This window comes from Fopius arisanus, unplaced genomic scaffold (genome assembly GCF_000806365.1).
Source record: "Fopius arisanus strain USDA-PBARC FA_bdor unplaced genomic scaffold, ASM80636v1 scaffold00065, whole genome shotgun sequence".
In the NCBI taxonomy this organism is placed as follows: Eukaryota; Metazoa; Arthropoda; class Insecta; order Hymenoptera; family Braconidae; genus Fopius; species Fopius arisanus.
The window spans coordinates 222043-239355 of NW_011887804.1; the positions used below are offsets into that span (position 1 = coordinate 222043).

The 17313-nt window shown below is 40.9% G+C and overlaps 1 protein-coding gene across 5 annotated transcripts in view; it reads right to left on the minus strand.

Moving 5' to 3' along the window:
* The window catches only part of pros (prospero), a 77429-nt gene that overhangs the window by 23188 nt on the left and 36928 nt on the right, over positions 1-17313 (minus strand). The gene's annotated exons all lie outside the window — the stretch shown is intronic.

Sequence of the window (17313 nt, forward strand, 5' to 3'; positions counted from 1 at the left end):
TTTATTACCTCGCGAGTATTCAAGACGCTAGCGACTGGTGAAACAGCGGATTAAATATTTATGGGACAGACACGAGGAATGACACTGTTTCAATCGATAGTCGAGGTACTCCGAGACCGTTTTTCGTTGGGGTAGGCGAGATGAATGAGATCGCCGATACGCAGGATATTACCGCTGACAAAAATTATTAATTTCACCAATGCTATTTAATTGACAAAAAAAAAACGAATGAACTGAATTAATAATGGGAAGAATTTCATCCAAATAATTCAGAAATGAAAAAATCCGGAGGCGAGTAAAGATTTAAAATTCACGGTTTCACCGGAAGATTAATTATGAAATTTTAAAGATGAATATGATATTTTAATTCAGTGAAAGTCGGCGATGGGAATTAGATTGAAGTTCGTGGAGGGAAAAATTCCGGTGGAATCGTGAAATTTCAATTTCGAACAGCGTAAGGATTTTTTTTTTTAGGAGACTTACGTGCGTGGGGTGAAGCAACAGCTGAGCAGGCTTGCAGCACCTGCTTATACGATAGTTTACCCTCAATACACGCCCACGCACAATACTGTCATCAGGAGAAGTATCGATGTACCGTTTATCGGCGCGTATCAGTTAGAATGCCAAGTAGGTAAGCTTTGTATCGAGCGTTATCAGTGTTACCCCGTAATCATAATTGCCGATGGATCGATACCGTGGGTTCAATGCCAATAAGAAGACTCCACATTGATATTTTCACAGAAAACACAGGACACGTAAAAAAATAATGAAAAAAAAAATTGAAGCAGAAGGGGAAAGAGCGCCGTGTGGTCGAAGCATATGGTTCGAGATAAGAACTTTTACCTGAGTGGGGAAACTCCGAGGGGGGGCACAAGGCCAGCTTTTCTCTTTCTCTCTAGGTGAATGCTCCACTACGTGAGACATACGGCTATCCACCCAATTCACCCCCTGGATTTCTCCGGTTTTTTTTTTTCTAGTTTTTCTTTTGTCATCATTTTTGAGGATTTCGCCTCGGGGTAATTACACGCGCGAGACGCGACAATTCAGTCACTCGACACTCCAACTTTTTCCGGGTGATTCCTCGACAGGCGGGAAATTTTCACTGTTATGTCGATCGAGTCATCCGGTCTCAATGGGAATCAGCGAAATTCTCGCCGGCGGTCGTGTCATGACTGAGTGAAAATTAATGAAAAATTGAGATTATCAAGGGACTTGCATTTTTTCTTGGAATGGCCAATTAATATTTTTCCTTTGTCACAATTTTTGTTGCATCTGCATTTTTTAAAATAAGAAGATACTCCAATGCCTATCGGGATAACCGCATATTACGATGAGTAATAATAATACTTTTTAGATATATTTAACTGATTTTTTCTTCCCAATAATATTCCACATGACGCGGTTGTCGAGGGGGCGGCATATGCATCGGAATTTTCAACCCCCTGTGTCATGTGGCGGGTGTTCGCTGGGGGGCCTTCATGGGAACCCACCGGCGAGCACCAGCCCATGTCCATCGTTATTCCAATTTTTTTTTTTTTCCATCAAATATTCCTGAAGCCTTTACCCAGCCACAACTGTTCGTGGGGGTGCCTTGTTGTAATAAAATTATCGTAACATCCGTTTCATTTGGCGAACGTATGCCCGAGTGAAGGGGAAATTTCGACTCCCCGCATTTGGATACATCATAACAACTCGAAATAATCGATATCACTGTATTATGAATACATGCGTGACCTTTTCAACTCTCACGAGCCCTCTGTATGCGGTGGATACTAGATGATTATGAGCAACAAGTTGACAACCACACGTCAATTGATCCGTTATTAATCGCCGGTTAATCGTGTTAATTCAACGAGCATCCAAGCTCATTCAAACATGGATATCTCGTTTCATTACTGTTTTCTTCTTTTTTTTTTTCAACCTCCAGGCGTGTCATTTCGTCATTGTCAATTTCGAAGTGGGGGAGCATGATTTTATTTCAATTTTGCATTACTGAGTGACTATTCATCTCGATGTAATGGCTTGTTGTTCACGATCATGTAAATAAAACTCACACCGCGTTTTGTCCCATTTCAATGGATTTATTTCACACCCAGTACTCATTGTATCAATGAACAATTTTCATAATTTACAGATCGTTTAATGTCGCTTGTACCACCGCATACCGCAACGATTATTTAACATAATTGTGAATGAACTGATTTTACGAATTATTTTGTTTGCCGATTCATCAGTGAAAAATTTACCCCACAAATTGGTGGTAAATGTTTAAATTTCCTCCTCTGTTTGTTGGTCATTGATTGTAAATATCATTATTCCGCTGAATTTGATATCAAAGCTTTGATATTGAAACATCCAGAATCATTTAAACTCGTATATATTGTTTTCTTCTCTCTGTCATTGTCAAATTTCCACTGCAATCACTTATTCATCTTGCTTTAATGGTTTGTTATTTACAGTCGTGTAAATAAACTGTTTTATTGCGTTTCAATTGGTGTATATTATACCCACGAGTATTCATTGCGTCAATGAATGATTTTCATAATTAACAGATTGTTTAATATCGTTTGTACGTTGAACCGCGAACGGCATAACCGTCATTACATTCAGTTTGAAATCAGCTGATTTAACGTGGTAATTTATGTGGCAATTTGTAAGTTAAAAAAATACTCCGCAAATTGGTGTTCAGTATTTAACTTTGTTCTTCCGTTTATCAGTCATTGATTGCAAACATCATTATTTCGGTTAATTTGTTAAAGCGTCGACACCCGAACATCGGAAATCATTCCAACTTGTGTATTTCGTTCAACGTTTATTTTCTCTTTCACATTGTCTTTAACATTGTCAATTAGACAGTGAAATAATTTCATCTCAACTTTCCCCGAGTACCTAATCATTTTGTTTTCACTATTCATTATTTATACTCATGTAAATTTATTCACGATTATTCAATAAATGATTTTCCCAAGTCACAGAGCAAATATGCTAATTTGTTTATTGTTTTACCGTTTTAAAAATTAACGCCGCAAATTGGTGGTGAATATTTAATTTTGTTTTTCTGTTTATTGATCAGGGATTGCAAACATCATTATTTCATTTAATTTGTTATCAAAGCTTCGATACTTGATCCTCCGGAATTATTCAAATAGGACATCTCATTTCATTACTGTTTTCTTTTCTCTGGAATTGTCAATTTGGCACTGCAGTCGTATCATTTTCGATTTTCCATTGCCCAATGTCTATTCGTCTCGCTCTAACGGCTTGTTGTACAGGATCATGTAAATAAACTCACTCGATGTTTTATCGCATTTGAATGGATGTATTTCACACCCCCGAGTATTCATCGTATCAATGAATGATTTTCATAATTTACAGATCGTTTAATATCGTTCGTACATTGTGCTATCGCACGCCGTAACAATTATTTGACTCAATTTCGAATCAACGGATATTCCGACGTAATTTATTTGCCGATTCATCAGTGAAAAATTTACCCGACAAATTGGCATTAAATATTTAACTCTGTTTTTCCATTTATCACTTACCGATGGAACGCACTGTTCCACCCAATTTACCACTGTAATTTTCCCGCCAAATTCGGTGTAACGGATTTTCTCGTCTTGTGGCTTTTTTTTCCCTTAAATTGATGCGACAGACATCACAAGGGGAAGATTGAAGCATCGAGATGAGATACAATGGGTCTCAACGGACGATAGAGCCAGTGAATTTTCCCAAGGTGTGCACCCCTCCTTGGGACGTCTGCAAATCTCCGGAGGACTTTTCCGAAAAGGTATCTTTCTTCTCCCCTCCTCGATTCCCATGACTTCTGCACTGTGGGAAAGCCAACGTTTCGATATTGAAAGCTGTTCGGAGGTAGAGAGAAAAAAAAAAAAAATCATGGGGTGCCCTGGGTAGTTTTTCGGAGTCATGCGGAAGAGGAAGTGTCAACGGTCCTTGATCCCAAGGGCGGCGTAACATTATCCGATTAAAAACCCGATCAATTGAAAATATTGCGAATTTTTTAAACAATTGCTCTATTTTTTTTTTCATCGCGGTGACGTCTTGCTGGAGTAATGGAAGTCTTCAAGTCTTGAAACTCGTCTTGCTGAAGGAATTATTTAAAAACCCGGTGGAAGACTCCACCAATGGTATACCCTCAGGTGGCACTGGGCCCCCTTCGATTTAAATGCCCAGGTATACATGTCCCCACAGTGGCATCAAGTAATTTCCCTCCAAAGCCCTTGGGGTGGTATGTATACACCGTAAAAGGTAAGAATCATGTAAGAAGGTGATGCTTCTTGCTCGTTTCTTTTTTTTTTTCAGGCGCGTGCCAGCTGCCGTGTCGAGGCGTAACCGACGTTTCGGCCTTCTCAAGGAGAGGGGGCCCCCTTGGTATTGTTGTGGCCCAAGTCCCCAACGTCTTGGGGGCCCCCTTGTAACGTCTTAAAGACGAAAAACCAGTTGTCGGGTGACTGCGCCCAACGGCTTTTTTTCATTTGATTCATGATAAAGAGTTCTCCGCCGAATGGGGAGAACTCGGTGGTGAAGTCGTTTTTTTTAATGAATACAAAAAAATATTTAATATATTCTTGGTGAAATATATACAGTGGAGTCGTCATACTTTCGCTCTGATAATTAATTATAAATCAGTGATTGGTTACGAAAGCAGTAAGTGGTTTTTCGATTTATGGAGTTTCTCGATATTTTTTTGTCTGATAGCAGATGGCTGTTCTGGAGTTTCAATAACTGATAGCTAGGTGATTTGTGTCATCGGAAATAGTCGGGATATGCTCAAGTTAATGGCAGCCCAGAAGATGATACGAATAGACTGGAGTGGTGGAGTCCAACTCTTTTATTGAGAAAAATGACTACTTCTCTCGGTAACGGACGGAGGAGCCAACATATTGGGAAAAGTGGAGTTTCCCAGATAAAAAAATCCCACTGGGATTACGAGGTTATTATCGTCGGTCTTGATGGCAGACCGCCAAGGTGGTTTTCTAGTCTGTATTCCGGATAAAAACGAGGGACCTGCTTTTTTATCGGTGGTCAATGGCGTCTGGAATTGGTTAATTACATTCAATTGCCAAAGTTTTGCGACATTTCGAGAATTTTGTCAACTGAGTCTAGGGAATTGCTATTATTTGAGTGTAAATTAAATTACCGGAGGAATGAAATTTGAAATATTGAAAATTAATACTGAAATATGAAATTTGGAAAACGCTCACTGGGACTAATTACGAAAAAATAAAAAATAAAAAATAAACTGCTTTGAAAATCAAATTGCATTAACTGGCCTCAATTGAATAGCCAGTTACCGTTTTTTTGTATGGAATCCTTATTTTTTCAATTACCCCATATGATTATATAAATTTAAGAATACGCTAATAATTTGATATATTTTATGCAAAAGAGTACCACAAAAATGAATGCCCCTCCGCGAAATAAGCAATTGCACATAACTCCGTGTATTCGTTCGATCGTTTGAGCCAATCACACGGTGATTGAGTGTAATGGACTTGCGTCTTGTCCCCCATATGTGCCCTAACCCAGGGGTTCTCGTGCTAGCTTGAACAAAAACTGTTCTCATCCCATCCACAGCCTTGTGGCTTTATTCACCAACTCTTGGGTTGATCACCAATCGTTTCGTACAAGTGACGCACAGGATGAAGGCTGTGGTCCAACGGGGATTGCGCTTGGGCTACAGTTGGTATGATAATGAGGAAGGTGACTTCCGACGATCCATATATGAAGAGAGGATCGAGAGCGGTGATCTGACGAGATGAAGAGGGAACGGCTGTGTACGGAGGGTTTTACAGATGGAGGAGGATTGGAGGAGGGTTACCGTACCCAAGAAGCGGACACTCCAATCTCGGCATTCTACTGGTCTTGTTAAAATCTATTTTACGGCTGATGGAATCATGTCGTTTAAATCGGGAATAGTTCTGGCGATTTAACATCCGCGGGGGGACACACCATTTCATCTTTATCAATTGTTTTTTCACGTCAACATCATCGCCTTACATCGTCACCGAATTATTCTACCGTACCAACGAAAAACCACCGAAATACTCAAACTGCACTCCCTCTTCATATTAATTCTGTCATTAATCTGTCGAATTAATTAAAACACGGGTCATTCTGATCCCCGAGCTTCTCAAAATCATCTGGCGCCTCTAAATACTGCCCTCAATCCAATTCGGGAAATTAATGCCCGCAAATAACAAAACAAGACCAACAAAAGCGGGGAATAAAAAAGTGTAAATGATAATTTGCATGAGAAGCTCATGCAGAAACGTCGCATTATTTGCTGACGTGCGTTTTAAATTGCGCGGTGGTTCCCAAGTGTCGGATAATGCCTCCACGCGGTTAATCCAATTGAGTCAATTTGGGTTAACTTGAAGTCGTCTAAACAGGCTCGTTTGGGTGACCTATGATGCATGGGTAACTCCTGTATCCGGTTTGGCTAATTTTTTTTTTCTCTCCTTCCTACTTCTTCATTAAATTCCACCCCATTCCAAACTCTTAATTTCCAAACTCGATACGAGAGTCAAATGTATTCCGCGAGAATAACTCGAGTGCGATATCTTCAGCGGAAGATACAGATGCAGACGAGAACGGAAGTGAGGACGAAAACGAATAACCATTGTGTCTGGAAAAAAATCAATAGGATGACTGAGTTGAAATAAAAAAAAAAAAAAGGAGATGAAAAAAAAACATCACCCTCAGGATTTCCTCCTCAGTCTCAACGGCAGTCATCATCATTCTCATCGCTCTGGGATGATGTAGTCATTGGTCTCTATATGCAGCCACTAGTGCGGGGGCATGCCAGTATTTGCCCAGTGTACACACTAGACATTTCCCCAGCTGACGTTGATTGAAGGAATAAGGGAAACGGCAAGCACTCTCAAGTGGCCGAAGTCCCCCTCTTCCAGTTATACCGAGACTATTCCATATACCGTCTCCAACCCCTCCTCCAGGATATTTCTATGATATACTATCACGACTTTATCCATCAATCCGTGATTATGTCGTTCAACAATTCACCGGCTACTTTATTTATCCCCGGGATCTCCTGCACTCCGTCCACCGAATTACAATTTTCTACTTCAAGTTGATCAGCTGATTAGTAGGCAGTCTTGAAATGTTTAACAAATTTATTTTATATTATTAACCAGAACAATGATATGCAGAATAATATCGAGTGAACTTCCGGATTTTATTGAGAAAGCGCCGCATGATGGGGGAGTGTTTTGTACATAAAGGAGCAAAATATAATTAAAAAAAGGAGGGAAAACAAACAGGTAGGAAGAGGGCCCTCAGATCCGGAACTTGATGACAAAGCTGCGGAAGGCGATACACCCGAGTGGCCGTGGGTACCTGGTCAAAATGTTGTCGTGGTCTTTTCGGTGATCGAAGCATGAGGATGTGGACGATACTTTCTCCGGGGAAATTCGTGTCCCACGACGTGGTTAGTGGAGCTCGTTTCCTAAGTACCGAGTCAATGTGCGAGGTGGTGGGAGTGGTCATTATTACTTCCGAATTGGTAAATATGGATAACATGTAAATACAGTATTTCGTCACGCCATTCTCATCATTTTCCATCAATCCCTCCACCCATGGATTATCATTCCAATAAATATCAATTCTCAAAAAAAAAAAAAAAACAAAATCGTACCTTATAATTGTAACAATAATAATAATTGCTCTAATTATCCGGTCAACTCTGCCCTACATCCTAAAAAAAAAAGACTTTTCCTTCATCTTCGGTGTGAAGTCATGGTTTCGGAGAAGTTCATACGGCTTAAAAATATAAACATTACCAAGATTAAAGCTCGCAGGTAAAAAAAAAATGAAGCTGAAGACGTCTGAAGCCTCTCGAGTCGTTGACGTGCGCAACTGCTCCTCATTAAATTCCGTCGACGAGAAGAAGTGTGACGACTTAATTCTCGAAAAACTGACGAACGAAATAATCATCTCATTTATACCCCGAACCCACGCCGACTCGTTCGTCTTAATGACCAGTTCACCCGAGTCTTCAAGACATCCTTAATGAGTGCGAAATGACGGCTGAATTATTAACAGAGATCACGGTGTCGTGTGATATGATGTACAATCGTGTGGAAACAGTTTGTGTACAACGCTTGGTAATAAGTAGTATACATATATGCGTAATATATATATCCGGGGGTCGGGGCTTGTGTTCTCAGGGCTATCATTGCCGGTCCGACCGGAAGACTCACTTAGACCCGTCTTGAGTTACCCCTCCAGGATAAACTGCCCTCCCTCCCCCTTTTTTTTGTCATTTTGTCACCGAAATGTCTTCTTAATCTTCACCCAGTGGGAGATGACAATCAGCCATTCACTTGTCTTCAATCAGTGTCTTTGATTGAATTAAATTATATTTAATTAAGGGAATGAAACGGGACCGTTCGCTCAGTTGTCATCGAGACAAACGGCAGACGGAAAAATTTCACTGCACTATTAAAAATATCTTTGAATTATTAATTATATGGGTGATTCCAATTTGATTTTAAAATGAAATTATTATTATTTTATTTTGGCCAAATGTTTGGTGACACAGTCAACAAAATAATGCGAGAACAGGCCACTTAAAAGTTAAAGCTCCAAGAAAACTTCAACATTAAAAACTCGGTTGTTCTCCTAAAAACAATAAAAATATTTCTGGTGTGCTGACAGCCCCCAGGATCATCACACGTTGATGCCGCTGTTACGACCGGAGCTCTTTACAGCCACCCCGAGTTACTCGTCATACACTCAAGCCAGTTTACAACCCTTCACTGTCATAACTTGTTTCTCGGTTGCCAAAGGTAAAAAGAAAAATAACCGGGTAAAAATCGTGAAAACAAGGGACATCCACCGGACAATTTCCCCTCAACTGCAAAAATTCCCGAGGTAATCCCCGAGAATTACGGGAATTGATTCCTGGTGTGGCAATTTAATTGATTGCGCAACCGTGGAAGATGTCACAACCCAAGGGGATAATTAATTCCTCCAGTCTAATGACAATGACAAAAGGAAATACCATGGAGCGTGGTATTAAATCGTGTGCTTTCACGAGGTTGAAAGAGTCATCCAGAGGAACTCCGGAAGTGCGTGGCCACTGGACCAAGTATCCTCGGTGGAAGCAGCCACTTTTCCAGAGGAAATACCCAACGCCAGAGATTGGATCGAGAGTGGAAAGAATAACGTGAGCCAATGAAAAGGTGAAGGGGGGAATAAAAAAAAAAAGTACAAAATCCACACCATCGGGTACAAAGAATGGAAGAGGCGTTGGTGTTAAGGGGACGCCCGATACCTGTGCGACTGTCGGACCTTCCGGATGTCCGTTGTTTTGTTACAATCACGCGTGGTATCGGCGGATAAGTGTGTGCCTGGGATAGACCTCTCAGTGGAATTCTTTTTTTTTTGCGCTAGGTACAATTCAGGATGTGGAAACGACGACTGGGGGGATCCACGGAAAAGGAGAAGAATGAAGGCAGAGAGGTGCGGAACAACTCCGTTACGGGTTTGTCACATTATCAAATGGACGGAAGTTGTGAGTTAATTTTATTAACATTTCCATTCACATTTTGAGGGGCTAATTAATGAGGAGATTGTTCAGCGGATTGTGGAGTGGATTGTTGAGTGGATTGTTGTGCGAATTGATTGAGGAAGAGTATGGAATTATGGGATTTTAAGATTTTGATGCAGTCGAGTTGATTTCTAGCTTTTATGCAGTCCAGTGGAGACGAGTATGAAACAATACGAAATATCTGGGACCTGTCCTTTGATTTCACCATTTTTCTCAAGTCCTGGTGTTACTGAAAGGCACTGGAGGTAAATGGGAAGACACCCTCCCTCATTCCCTTTGCCCAGAGGCGACCGAGGGAAAAATTTTTGCGTCGTCGGGTGTCTCTCGCGTTCATGCTACTTTTGTGTGCTTTTCAAGCAACAAAAAAGGAGTAGAGCGTGTATAAAAAAGAGAAGAAGCAGAAGAAGAAAAAACACATTGAGATCTCTCTTATCCCAATCTCACTTTATCTTTCGTTTTTCTCTCGCTCTTTCTTCCGTACTGGTGGGTCCCGTTGCCGCCAAGTGAAGGAGGTAAAAAAAAGAGACAGAGAGATGGAAGAAAAAAAAACACCGAGTGTTTTTCTCGCCCATTGTCCAAACGCGCATCAAGGAAGAAGAAAGGCTCCTCTGATGACGAGCACTGGGATATGCTTTCTCGTTGCAAGGCGAGAAAACATGGCATTCGAGCCTTCTTTTTCACTATCTTTAGAATTTTTGTTTTACTGTCGTCTTCTGTTTATCATGTAAGTAATGCGAAGTACTCTCTGGTGATTTCTGTAAGTAGCACTCGTGTTTTTATGGAGAGCTCGGTCTACTTAAATATTTTTTGCAACATTCATTGCTCTGCACTTTTTTATTTCCACAATTAATTTCCTTCAATGAATTATAAAATTCGGGTACGATTAATTTGTTTATATTAACATTCATTCAATTATTGAAATTGAATTTTTAATTAATTATCGTAATTGTCGTGTTATATCAGTTGCATTGATTTGGAATTATGTCGCGTAGTGGTAACTGGGATGAGTGTATTTTTTTTTTCAAGGCCAGCTTCTGGCGAACATCTAATTGCCAATGTTTAATTGTTTTAAGAGGGTCGCATATTCCTGGTGAACAATTTCCGTGGGGTGTATCTGAATTTGTCCGGGAGTAGGGAAGTTTCACTTGAAAAATTCCGTGGATAATTAAAAAAAATAATAATTCAAAGGATGAGACTTGATACCTGAGAATAACGAGGAAATTCATGAGGATGAGGGAACATCTCGGTTACACCCTGACGAGCAGTCGAGTATATACCCAGCATCTTGGTGGCAAAAGTGGCGTAAGAATAAGGTTTGCCCTTGGCTACAGCCCACATAGACTCGAGGATTTATTTCTGTCTCTCTCTTGTCTTTTTAGGCTGGTGAAGATCTTCGTTGGGCCGGAGTTGAAAGAGGGTTAACCCTCCGGGGAAGGGGTTGGAAAGAAAGACGGAAGGGTTGGAGGAGGAAAGTACGATGGAAAGAACCTGTGAAGCCGCCAAGCACACACTTGAAACGCTACGATGACTACCACTCGAGTCTTCAACGTGGAAAGGAATGGCTTGTTGAGATATACCGTCTTCCCGCTGTCTTTCAATGTGATACTGCAATTTTTAGGTCTTCATTCATTTTTTTTTTCAGGTCTTAAATCGTAAAAATGTCAGTTGCATACCGTTTTAAATTGAAATTAAAAAATCGGTCGGAGAAATCGAGTGATATTTTTTTTTATCTTTCAAATTTTCCCGCCCTCGCCCCTCCAGGGCAAATTCGTGCAATAGCTTGCAGTCTTCCTCAATTGCCGCAATGATTCCCAGATTTTCGCAGTTTTTAAAATTTTTTATTGAATTTAAATCGGTCAATTGATTGAATTTTGTAATTATGTGATTTTCCGTGAATTCAGAATTCCGTAAAAAATCAATAATGGAGGAATTTGTGAAAATCGATTTTCCAGGTTTGGTTTTCCCATGAAAAAAGTCCAATGACCTTTTCTAAGAGCACCACCCCTCGAGGTATAATTTCCCCGATGAATTTCTTAATGTCGAGCCGGCCGATTCAGAACGAGGTGAGAGCGCAAAAAGAAAAAAAAATAGAGAAGGGAAAAAAAAGGTAAAAGAGTAAAAAATAAAACGAGAAATGGATGATGAGAATACGGGAGAAAGAATCAGCGGGATGTCGGGGGTTGGTTGAGGGGGTTGCAGCGAGGGGCTGAAGAAGACGGAGTTCCCTGATTCTCGACACGACGACCTCCCGTATCCGAGGGTATCGGGGAGAAACGAAGAAGGAAAGAGTTAAGAGTCGACTCGGTTGACGAAGGGTGTATGATGAGGGTGCAGGAGGGAGAGGAATGGGGTTCTCCAGAAACCGAGAAGTTGGTGTGGGGATTGGACTGAGAGCCTCCAGCCGGCTCTCTCGGTTGCAATGATATCGATTCCAATGCTTCTTACTAGACGCGGTTGGTTAGGGTGGGTAACCCCTTACGTACACCCCTCTCTCTTTTTTTTTTTTTTCATCTCTCGGTTTTTACTTCGATACTGCACTCCCGAGCTATTTCGACTGGATTTTTATTTCCATCGCGACCGTTCGAAGAATTCATGCACTCAATAAAAAAAACGCAGTGATTATTTAAAAAAATAATTTTTGCATTTCCCTTCACGAAATATTCGCAATAAAAAAAGAATTGTTAAAATTTTTTATAAAATCGACTAATTGCTAAATCCAGGATAATAATTTATCCAGGAGTAATTTTGAATGGCTGTCCGTTTCGCGCTTGCTGTCGATATTATCATTTGCAAAAATTCCACTTGAGCCACTGAAAATAAAAATTTCAATCGTGCTAAAATGAATTCTTCATGGACAAACGAGCGGATGATTGGAAATTAACAAATCGTGAGATTTAGTCTCGACTTCTGGCATCGCTTCATGATTCGACAGTTCTCCGTTTTTAATACACCCCTCTCATCCTCCCACCACCGAAATAAAAGAGAAAAAAAAAAATCCACTTCTTCCCTCGGGGGAAGTCTGCCCCTCCGTTTAATTGATTTCTTAAGACCCGAAGGGGTTCAGAACTCAACGGGGGCTTCGATGTTACTTCCGATGCAGTTTTTACCCTCCCCTCTCATCCCTCCCGCCACATCCACCCCTCCAACCCCCATCCGCCCACCGCCACCCCCTCAACCAGCCCGCTACCATCATCTCTCCACTCATCACAGCACCGCAGAGATTTCATTTCTTTTTCTCCTCTGTCTTTCACTCCAATATATTCTCCCTCTCCTGTTCTCATCTCTTTTTCTCCTTATTCGAGCACTTCGACTCTCCAGTTACTTCTTATTCTTTCTCGTTGGGCCGCTCTCTCCACCGCACCGGAAATAGACGGTGTGCGACGACGAGGAGTCGGATAGGCCTCCGGGAATGAGAATGACTGAGAGAGAAAATCACTCGAAACTCGGATAGGGGATGGAGAAATGTGCAAGATATTGCAGCCCCGCGGGACGCCACCGAGGAACGTAATCTCAACGACGAACCTGGAGACGTATTACAATTCCTCTCGTCACCAGATTTACCCCCCACCCCTCGAGTCACTCCTTTTTTTCTCTTCAACGCTAGTATTTATAAACATTTCGCGAATGCACGAGAGGAAATCCGCAACAAAATTCCCAGAGTGAAAATGACAATCTTCAAAAATTATCAAAGCCCTCAGAAAATTCCAATACCATTAATAATATTTCAATAATATTCCGTTCATTAACATTGGAGGGTAATTTACAAATGAGCAATAATAAGTTTTTTAAAAAAAATCGTGTGTCCGATAATTTTTTGTCCCAGTGGAGATTTCAGTTTTGAGTTGGTCGTGGGGTATGAGACAGAGGTCTAAAAAAAATGTAAAAGTTCCTAAAACATCTTCGAGGGCGAGAGGGTGGAGGGTGGCCTGAAGGATCTCCCGCAGACGAGACTTCTCTGGGCGAAATAAAAGGAGAAAAAAAAAAGCGGTAAAAATGGGGTGCGATATGACATGGTGTACACAGAGAAGAGGCAAGGGAGAAAGACGCTGGTCTAAGGACGTAGGACGAAATAACCCCTCGTAAGGGGAGGATGGAGATGACGACAGTACGAAGAACAAAGAGTGCAAGTATAAGGAAGGGTGGGTGGTGCATATAAGATGGGAGACGTACAATGCACGCACCCTCTCGGTACACTCAAGGCCTTCTCAAGTAATGCCGCGGTTTCTATGGGGTGCCCTGGGGTGTGGGGTAAAAAAGATTCCGAAAAACTCGGCCGCTCAATACACTCACCAATGAGAACCACCCTTTCTTGCCTCCTTGCGTTACTACCGTATTTTTTCTTCCTCCTTCCACCTCTTTATTTCTCTCAGACAGGAGAGAAAAAACCCTTACGTCGTCACTCTCCTCCTCGATGTACACTCACGTCCACTCGGCAATGTTTTAAAAGCAGTCGCTCGTTGCCCGAGCAATTTACCATTTCTTTCACTTTATTTTGCATTTTCTTTTACCACCGCTTTGCATCCGCTGTTAGACGTTTCACGGAATATTCAGTCGCCATTTTACATGAATTTTTAATTATATCCTTTGGTAGATTTTTGGTGGACATGAACAGTGAATTTTTTTTTGTGGGCTTGAATTTCATGTTAATTTTTCTTGATAATTCAAGATTTTTATTTTTCAGTTAGTTAATCAACGGAAAATTCGTAGACATTTTTTTTTTTCATTTTTAGATACTCCAATAAATAATCGCAATTGCATCTCGCGTTCCACTCCCTCCGGAATAGTTAGTCGAAGGAGAATTCAATATAAAACCATGAAAAGTAAATTTAAAAGTGTTAGTAAATAACGTGCATTAACATTCATGCATCGATGCAAAAAGCTTCACCCCATTATAAAATAAAAAAGGGAGGGATGCGCAGTAGTACGACTGGAATATGCCGCGAACGACAATAAAATTCAAATACGAGAGATAAATAAACCACGCTTTTGCCTCAAGGTCCTCCCTTAGAAGAGCTCAGGGTAAACCTAGAGTGAATTCTTAGTTTCACCCTCCAACCCTCATCCTCGAAATCGTAGACACTCTGGTTTGGGGCAGACAACTGCGCTCATAAGAAACACGACAGAAAAAAAAAAATATTAAAAAAACAGACGAATCGAAAGAGTTGGCTCTCGTGATTCTCCATTATTGATTCCGACTGTCTATGCTCGCTCAATATTTCATTTATTCATGTATTTTGTAATCGACGAAAGAGGAAAAAACTTTGGAAACTTTTAATACGCGAAGAAATTCGTGAATTCTACGATTCATAATTATTTCAGAGATATTTCGCGAAAACTTGGGTCGTTTCACCTCTTCGCTCTACCCAGAAAAAAATTACTTTCCCCAATACTTGTGTACGTGTAATATAGTGATATAAAAATATTAATTAACAGCTCTCCGAGTAATTAAAATTCACCACCTGTTAATATCGCTGATTACTGAACTTTTTTGAGTTTTGGTTTGAAAATATTATCAATTTAATTATTTTTATTCTAATAGTAATATAAATTGTTTATCCAGAAAATTTAAATTTTTGGTAAGAGAGAGCGATCGAAGGAGGCGATCCTCGCCTTGAAGTCCGAATTCTTCCCTCATTCCCAAAAACATTTCAATGATTCATCACACGTGTTCAAAGGCTTATCACCCCTTGCATGTGTTTCATTCTCCATTTCGCACGCATGACTCCCCCATCCCCAAAAGCACACCTAAACCCGAAGCAACCCCCTGACCCCTCACCTGAAATCCACCTCTCACTGTTTTTACTCGCCTTGAAATCCCCCCTCAGTTCAATTTAAACTTTACCCCCCTCCCACATACCCCCCATCAACCCCCGCGACTGGCTATAAGATTTTTTAAAGTAAACCCCAAAAAATCAATACCCCCTCCCTCGCCCCTCACATACTCTCACGTGTTACACGGTCGTTTCGAGAAAACGCCAATGAGTAACATCACCTACCTCAAAGTCATCAACAACGTCCCCATTAAGATCTCTCGTAAAAAAAAAGGGGTGAAAAAAAAAAATTGCCAAGTGAATGACTGGCAAAAGTTGCGCCGTTAAATAAATTGCATTGATAAGATTTTTCGGCTGAAGTAAAAAATGAGGAAAAAAATATTGAGAAGTCCGCAAGAAGTCACTCATACTTGCCAGAAAGGGTGAACCTTAAAATCCAAACCTACCCCAAACTCAATGCGAGAATTTCCGAGGGATATGAGGAAAGTTTCAACTCCAATTTGCCATTTCGTGACTGCAGCGAATCTTGCATTTTTCTTTTGCCAACAAACGTCTATCATTCTATCACGAAAACCTCTGCAGAGGGTCTGAGGCAAAAGTTTTAGGTACTCCAATACACATTAACGCCTGGGTATCATTCGAATTCCTTATTCGTTTTTCGATGCATCAGTCGTGTTGTTCGGTCGAGACCTGCAATTTCTACATTAATGATTTCACTGTGAATTTACCCTAAAATAATTACTGTCTGCATTTTCCGTAAAACATTCTTAATTGATTCATCAAAAATATCTTCACCTCCATTTTTCAAAGCAATCCAAAAAATCTTCCGATCAGGAATAAACTACCGTAAAAAACAATAAATTTCTTTTGCATTCGAATTTGTTATAAAAAATTATTTTACGACGGCAGCGAGCACGTGATGGGGTGAAATAACCGATAGTTCGATTCTCCGAATTCACTCGAGTCTACGATATCGGTAATTCGATTTAAAATAGTGCGACGTTTTCCTCAAAAAACCGAGCCCCTCAAAATCAATAAAACATTCATTAATTACCCCCCGACGAATGGTCGGTTGAATCACTCCCTGCAAAAACAAACCCGGAGGAACAATTGCATCTCACGGTTGACATCGTGTCGCCGCCCCAAAGGCGAGGGGTTGCACGGCCAATCGAGCGGCTTCAAACGCCCAAGAAATGTCTCCTAGCCCCGAAAAAAAAAACTTGACCATCCGCAATCCTTCCTCGCAATTAAAACCGACGCTCAAATTCCCGCTCAAAACCCCGGGTGAAAAATCCGCCTCAAACCTATTCCACTTTTCCACCCTAAAAATCGGCGAAAAACCGATACAAAGTAATAGAAAACAGAATTCGACAGTACGAAGTCGTTTGAAAGATACTTGACAGGGGCTTTGGCGTGAGATGAGTACAGATAACATGTAGATAAAAGCATGAAAACAAATAAAAAAAAAACGAGGGAGGAAAGGGAGAAAGCGTTCGATAGAAGGCAATGCGGGCTGCACAAAAATGGCGGTAAAAAAAAAAGCAGCGGAGAGATAGGATGTGAAAGGAAGGGAAGGAGGTTAACATGAGGATATGAAGTTTCTCATTTGGTCGTTAGCCAATTAATTTTCAGGAGGAAATCAGCGGGAGAGACGCAGCCAGACAGACGAGGGCGAATGGCGAATGTTTTTTTCGGTTTTGAGAGGACTGGTCATTCGATGATTCCGCTGACCCTCGACTCCATGGAGCGGAAGGCGGAGGGGCCAGTCATTGCGCTTTTTCAATCATTCCTATTTCTTTTTTACGACCATTCAATGACCATCCAAGCATCCAGAGTTACTCTCGTCCCTCCATCGAAGCAAAAGGGCTTTTTCACCCTTTTTTTTTTTTCATTTTCCTTTTTTTTTCGATGATTTTATGCGCACGATTGGGGCAGGTCTTGCCTCAATGA